This window comes from Symphalangus syndactylus, chromosome 10 (assembly GCF_028878055.3).
Source record: "Symphalangus syndactylus isolate Jambi chromosome 10, NHGRI_mSymSyn1-v2.1_pri, whole genome shotgun sequence".
NCBI lineage: Eukaryota > Metazoa > Chordata > Mammalia > Primates > Hylobatidae > Symphalangus > Symphalangus syndactylus.
In genome coordinates, this window is record NC_072432.2 from 61,047,177 (window position 1) to 61,055,125 (window position 7,949).

General features: G+C 42.7%; 1 pseudogene; it reads left to right on the forward strand.

Annotated features, from left to right (window-relative positions):
- The first annotated feature begins 465 nt into the window (after positions 1–465).
- On the forward strand, positions 466–1,858 carry LOC129491713 (ubiquitin domain-containing protein UBFD1-like; annotated as a pseudogene).
- Positions 1,859–7,949: the final 6,091 nt, after the last annotated feature.

A 7,949-nucleotide genomic window follows, 5' to 3' on the forward strand; every position in this document is an offset into this window, starting at 1 on the left:
TAATTCTCGTGTAGGACTAGGCGGAGCCTGGAATTTGAAGACAAATTGACTATGAAAATAATCTTGGCCTATGGTAAAAACAAACAAACAAACAAACGAAACATTGATTAGAACAGTGAGAAAGAAAAGAAAGAACTCTGAGAAATAAGTTTAAGAAAAAATGTGTAATGCAATAAGTAATTGGAGTGGAGGTGCACAGAAAATAGAAGCATTAAGAAAATAATGTCGGTTGGAAATGGTGACTAACATCTGTAAACCCAGCATTTTGGGAGGCTGAGACAGGAGGATCACTTGAGCCCAGGAGTTCGAGGCTGCAGTGAGCTATGATTACGCCACTGTACTCAGGCCCGGGTGACAGAGGGAGACCCTGTCTCAAAAAAATCAGAAACAAAATTACAATGTTTTAAACTCTTGAGCCAAAGTTACCCTTGGAAAAAATACATAATGGGAGAAACTCTGGTACACAATCATCATGGCAGTGGCCGGGGCCCCGGATGGCATGGAGGAACCTGGCATGGACATCGAGGCTAAGACCGTGGCGACCGAGGCGCTGGCACGGCCCCTCAACTGCTTGGAGGCCGAAGCTGCGGCGGGAGCGGGGGCAGGGACGGTGGCCGAGGACTCCCGCACCGCGCGAGGCAGCCTGCAGCCTGCAGCCAGCAGCCAGCCCCAGCCCAGGCCCCTGGGGACCCCGTGTCCCAGGCTTCTGTCAGCAACGGCGAAGACACGGGCGGCAGCGCAGACAGGGAGCTGGTGGACCTGAAGATCATCTGGAACAAGACCAAGCACGACGTGAAGTTCCCCCTGGACAGCACAGGCTCCGAACTGAAACAGAAGATCCACCGATTACAGGTCTCCCGCCTGCCATACAGAAAGTCATGTATAAGGGACTCGTCCCTGAGGATAAGACATTGGGAGAAATAAAAGTGACCAGTGGGGCCAAGATCACGGTGGTTGGCTCCACCATCAATGATGTTTTAGCAGTAAACACACCCAAAGATGCTGCGCAGCAGGATGCAAAGGCTGAAGACAACAAGAAGGAGACTCTCTGCAGGCAGAAACAACACAGGAAAGTGTCGGATAAAGGAAAACCCAAAGATGTGATGCCATCTGTTAAGGGGGCCCAGGAGCACCTACCAAAGGTACCCCTGTCCAGCATGTACAATAAGTCCGGAGGAAAAGTGAGATTCACCTTGAAGTTACAACAACACCAGCTGTGGATTGCCACTAAAGAGCGGACTGAGAAATTGCCTGTGGGCTCCATAAAAAATGTGGTCAGTGAACCTATCAAAGGACATGAAGACTACCACATGATGGCGTTTCAGTTGGGCCCCACGAAAGCCTCTTACTACTGACTACTGGGTGTACTGCGTTCCAACTCAATATGTGGATGCAATCAAAGACACTGTGCTGGGGAAGTAGCAGTATTTTTGAAAGCACTTTCACCTCTAGCCCAGGAGACTGACCCAAAGTGAAGGACATTGCAGGGAGAGGCCTGCAGCATCCCTGGATTTCAGAGTTGTAGACCTTTGTTCACAAAAAATCTATACTCAATCTAAGGCGAGGTGGTGACTGAAGCCAGAGGTGATGTACTTTCACCATTCGCTTAATTTTAACTTAAAATGACCAGTTCCCTTTCTTGCAGTCAGCTTCATGCCATTTTTAAAGTCAATACGATGGAAATTAATAAATCTGAATTCCAAAAAAGAAAAATACATAATGGGAGAAAATCTAACGGGAGGGAAAATGAGAGGAAGGATGAAGTGATACTGGGTTTGAAGAGACAACTAGAAATCCATGTAAAATATGTAGCATCTGGCCGAAGAGATAAAGGCCTGGAGTTTAATTAAATGATTAAGACAGCAAGTATATGTTTGAAAAATTATCTGAATAAAAGTAATAAAGTGGTAAAAAATTGATAAACCTTTGTTTAAAAAAAAATTTGTCATGAGGGCAAACCAAGGTTCGAGACTTCAGCAGCATCCAGAGTTAAGGTATGCAAGAGGGGAGAAGAGCTAATGAGGGAAAGATGTCCTTAGAGGTCAGAGGAAATCAGGGTAGTGCCCTGCCATGAACGAGCTGTGTCCTGTGCTCTGAGAGATCAAGAAGAGAGAGCAGGCCATTATATAGACTACTTTTTTTTGAGATGGAGTCTCCCTCTGTCACCCAGGCTAGAGTGCAGTGGCACAATCTCGGCTCACTGCAACCTCCACCTCCAGGGTTCAAGCGATTCTCCTGCCTTGGCCTCCTCGCCTCGTAATCCCTGTAGTTGGGATTACAGGTGCCCACCATCATGCTCGTTTTTGTATTTTTTAGTAGAGGTGGGATTTCACCATGTTGGCCAGGCTGGTCTCGAACTTCTGACCTCAAGTGATTTGCCTGCCTCGGGCTTCCAAAGTGCTGGGATTACAGGCGTGAGACACTGCGCCTGGCCCTATGTAGACTACTTTTAGTGAAGTGATGTTGTACAGCCATTTGAGGAAGGCCTCAACCTTTCATGTAAAAATAAAGAATGAGGCAAGGTCATTTGCTGACAGTGAATGGAAGAAGATGGAGTTGAATGCTGTCTTGGTGGTAAACCCAACAGAAAAGATATGGAACACTTGAATTTGAAAAGATTTTGTATAGAATTGTGAGCAAAGATGAGGAAGAATATAAGAGATAATGAATTACCCCAGAACAAGTAATAGTAGGTAACTGGTACCATCCCTAAGCCCAAAGAAGCAAGAGGAGGAAGCAGTCACTGGGACCCACGGAAAGCTTTGAAGAAGACGGGATCTGTGGCTTTTAGATAAAGGGATATAGCCAATTTGTAAGAAGCTGACAGGGAGGGAGCTACAGGAATAAATAATGTGACCTCACTCTCCTCTCACCCTCAGGATTTCAGCTAAAGCCAATAGCTGAACCCATCTAGAAGCTAGAGGGCAAGGGAGCCAGGTTGTAGCAATCTGTATGATCAGATACCTAGGGCACAGAGCAGAATAGACAGGGATGGGGAATTAATCCAGCACAAATGCTTAAGAAGAGTAGAAAAGGTTTGGCAATGCCACTGTGAGAAAAGGGGTGGGGAGCCAAGAGATGAAAAAGAATGCTGAGCTTTATTAGGTTTGGTTGGTACTAGTCAGTATTTTAAAAAATAAAGATACTCTGGCTGGGCCTGCTGGCTCACACCTGTAATCCCAGCACTTTTGGGAGGCCAAAGCAAGAGGCTTGCTTGAACCCAGGAGTTTGAGACCAGCCTTGGCAACATACTGAGACCTACAGAAAATTTAAAAATTAAATTTTGACCAGGCGCAGTGGCTCATGCCTGTAATCCCAGCACTTTGGGAGGCCAATGGGGGCAGATCACAAGGTCAGGAGATCGAGACCATCCTGGCTAACACATTGAAACCCCGTCTCTACTAAAAATACAAAAAAAAAAAAAAAAAAAGCCGGGCGTGGTGGTGGATGCCTGTAGTCACAGCTACTTGGTAGGCTGAGGCAGGAGAATCGCGTGAACTCGGGAGGTGGAGCTTACAGTGAGCCGAGATCACGCCACTGCACTCCAGCATGGGCGACAGACTGAGACTCTGTCTCAAAAAAAAAAAAAAAAAATTAAATTTTACAAAATTAAGTTTTTAAAAATTACAAAAAAATTTAAAAACAAATTTTTTCAATTTAAATTCGAGAAAGTTACAAAAAAATTAAAAATTAGCTGGGCATAGTAGTACATGCTTGTAGTCTCAGCTACATGGGAGGCAGAGGTAGGAGGATCACTTGAGCCTGGGAGGTTGAGACTTCTGTGGAGCTGCACTCCAGCATGTAACAGAGTGAGCCTATCTCAAAATAAATTAATAAATAAATAAAAATAAAGGTACTTCTTTCTTTTTTTTTTTCTCCCGTGATGGAGTCTCGCTCTGTCACCCAGGCTGGAGTGCAAAGGCGTGATCTTGGGTCACTGCAAGCTCCACCTCCCGGTTCAAGCAATTCTCCTGCCTGAGCCTCTCGAGTAGCTGGGATTACAGGTGCCCGCCACCACGCCCAGCTAATTTTTTTGTTTTTAGTAGAGACGGGTTTTCACCATGTTGGCCAGGCTAGTCTCAAACTCCTGACCTTGTAATCCGCCTGCCTTGGCCTCCCAAGGTGCTGGGACTACAGGTGTGAGCCACCATGCCTGGCCTAAAGGTATTTATTTTTATCTGATTACAAGAATGATATATGGTTACTATAGAAAATTCCAGAAGTATTATAACCAAAGAAGAAAATTTATTTGCTTTTTAAAAGCAGCTTTATTTAAATTAATACAGGAAAAAAAAACAAATACTGCATGTTCTCACTTAGAAGTAGAAGCTAACATTGAGCACATATGGACATAAATGTGGAACCAATAGGCACTGTGAACTACCAGAGGGTGGAGGAAGCAGGAGGGGGTTTAAAACTACCTATTGGAGGCCAGGGGCGGTGGCTTACCCTTGTAACCCCAGCACTTTGGGAGGCCGAGGTGGGTGGATTGCTTGAGCCTAGGAGTTCGCGACCAGCCTGGCCAACATGGTGAAACTCCATCTCTACTAAAAACAAAAATAATTAGCCAGGCCTGGTGGCACACACCTGTAAACCCAGCTATTCAGGAGGCTGAGGCACAAGAATCACTTGAACCTGGGAAGCAGAGGTTGCAGTGAGCCGAGATTGCGCGACTGCCCTCCAGCCTAGGTAATACAACAAGACTCCAACTCAAAAAGAAGAAAAAAAAATTTTAAAAAAACTACCTATTAGATACTATGCTCACTACCAGGGTGACTGGAGTCACACTCCAAACCTCAGCATCATGCAATGTTTCCATGTGACAAATCTGCACATGGACCCCCTGTATCAAAATAAAAGTGGAAATAAAAAAACAGAAAATGGCATCTTTATTGACATACAATTCACATACAATTCACCCATTTAAAGTGTATAATCCGGTGGTTTTTAGTATGTCACTGAGTTGGATGACCATCACCACAATCCATTTTAGAGCATTTTCATCACCCAAGAAAGAAACTCCATAACTATTAATAACTATTAGCAGTTATTTTCTTTTTTTTTTTTTTTCCGAGGCAGAGTCTTACTCTGTCGCCCAGGCTGGAGTGCAGTGGTGCAATCTCGGCTCACTGCAAGCTCCGCCTCCCGGGTTCACACCATTCTCCTGCCTCAGCCTACGAGTAGCTGGGACTACAGGCGCATGCCACCACACCCAGCTAAATTTTTTTGTATTTTTAGTAGAGACGGGGTTTCACTGTGTTAGCCAGGATGGTCTGGATCTCCTGACCTCGTGATCTGCCCACCTCGGCCTCCCAAAATGCTGGGATTACAGGCGTGAGCCACTGTGCCCAGCCATTAGCAGTTATTTTCAATTTCTTTCCTTCCCAACCCTTGGTCCAGACAATCACTTATCTACTATTTGTCCCTATATATATTTGACTATTCTGTCTCTGTTTATTCTGTTTATTTGCATATTCTAGACTTTTTTTTTTTTTTTTTTTTTTTTTGAGACAGGGTCTTGCTCTGTTGACCAGGGTGGAATGAATTGGTACAATCTCCACTCACTACAACCTCCACTTCCCAGGTTCAAGTGATCTTCCCACCTCAGCCTCCTGAACAGCTGGGACTACAGGCATGTACCACCATGCCTGGCTAATTTTTGTATTTTTTGTAGAGATGGGGTTCTGCCATGCTAGCCAGGCTGGTCTCAAACTCCTGGACTCAAGCAATCAGCACGCCTCCCAAAGTGCTGGGATTACAGGTGTAAGCCACCACGCCTGGTCTCAACTTTCTAACTGTAATTATACAACATCTCCCCATCCCCTCCCTCTTTCTAAGTGCTCAAGCCTCTGGTAACCATTAGGTTTTTTAGATTCCACATATGAGTGAGATTATGCAGTATTTATCCTTCTGTGCCTGGCTTATTTCACTTAACATGTTTTCCAGGCTCATCCATGCTGTCACAAATGACAGGACTTTGCTCTTCTGTATGACTAAATAATATTCCATTGTGTACATATACCACATTTTCTTTATCCATTCATCCATTGATGGACAACTAGGTTGATTCTATGTCTTGGCTATTGTGAATCATGCTGAAATAAACAAGGGGATGCAGATGTCTCTTCTATATAATGATTTCCTTTCCTTTGAGTAGATTCCCAATAGCGAGGTTGCTGGATCATAGCGTAGTTCTACTTGTACTTTTTTGAAGGACCTCCATACTGTATTCCATAGCAGTTGTCCTAGTTTACATTCCCACCAACAGTGCATAAGTGTTCTCTTTTCTCTATATTCTGGCCAACATTTTTTTAAATTCAGGGGTACATGGTACATGTGCAGACATGTGCAGGTTTGTTACATGGGTATATTGCACGATGCTGAGGTTTGGGTGCCTAACGATCCTGTCACCCAAGTAGTGAACATAATACCTGACAGGTAGTTTTTCAGCCCTTCTCCCCTTCCCTTCTCCCCTTCCCTTCCTCCCCACTTTTGGAATCCCCAGTGTTTACTGTTCCCTTCTTTGTGTCTGTGTGTACTCAGTGTTTAGCTCCCATTTATAAGTGAGAACACGCAGTATTTGGTTTTCTGTTCCTGCATTAATTCACTTAGGATAATGGCCTCCAGCTGCATCCATGCTGCTGCAAAGGACATGATTTCATTGTTTTGTATGGTTTTGCCAACACTTATCTTTTGTCTTTTTGATAATAGTCATGCTAACAAGTGTCAGGTGATATCCCATTGTGGTTTTGATTTGCATTTCCCTGATTATTGATGCTGAGCATTTTTCATATACCTATTGGCAACCTGTATGTCTTCTATGTCTTTTGCCCATTTTTTAATATTAATAGGGTTACTTGCTGTTTTTTTCACTATTGAATTGTTTGAGTTCCTTGTATATATATTTTGGATATTAATCCCTTATCAGAGATATAGTTTGCAAATATTTTCATCCATTCTGTAAGTTGTCTCTTCACCCTGTTGTTTCATTTGCTGTACAGAAGCTTTTTGTTCCATGTAATTCTATCCATCTATTTTTGCTCTTGTTGCCTTTGCTTTTGTGGTAATATCCAAAACATTCTTGCACAGACCAAAGTTATGGAGTTTCCTCTTAGTTTTCTTTTAGTAGTTTCATTGTTTCAGATCTTACGTTTAAGTTATTAATACATTTTCAGTTGATTTTTGTATATGATAGGAGATAAGGGTCTAATTTCATTTCTCTGCATGCGGATATCCAGTTTTCCCAACACAATTTTTTTAAGAGACTGTCCTTTCCATTGTGTGCTCTTGGTGCCTTTGTCAAAAATCAGTTGGCTATAAATGCATGGACTTACTTCTGAGGTCTCTATTTTGTTTCATTGTTCTATACGTCTGTTTTTATGCTGTTTTGGTTACTATAATTTTGTAGCTTATTTTGAAATCATGAAGTCTGATGCCTCCAGCTTTACTCTTTTTGCTCAAGATTGCTTTGGCTATTTGGTGCCTTTTGTGGTTCTATACAAATTTTAGGATTGTGTTTTCTATTTCTGTGAAGAATGTCGTTGGTATTTTGATAGGGATTGCATTGAATCTATAGTTCATTTTGGGTAGTAGGGACATTTTAACAATCTTAATTTTTGCAATCTATGAACACAGGGTATTGTTCCATTTATTTGTGTCTTCTTCAATTTCTTTCATCAGTGCCGTGTAGTTTTTAGTGTAAGGATCTTTCACCTTCTTGGTTACATTTATTCCTAAGTATTTCAATTTTTGTAGCTATTGTGTATGGGATTGTTTTCTTAACTTGTTTTTCAGACAGTTTGCTGTTGGTGTATAGAAATGCTACCAACTTTTCTATGATGATTTTGTATACTGCAATTTTACTGGATTTGTCTAATAAAGATCTAACAGTTTTTTTGTGTGTGGAGTCTTTAGGGTTTTTTCAGTATAAAATCATTTCATCTGCAAAG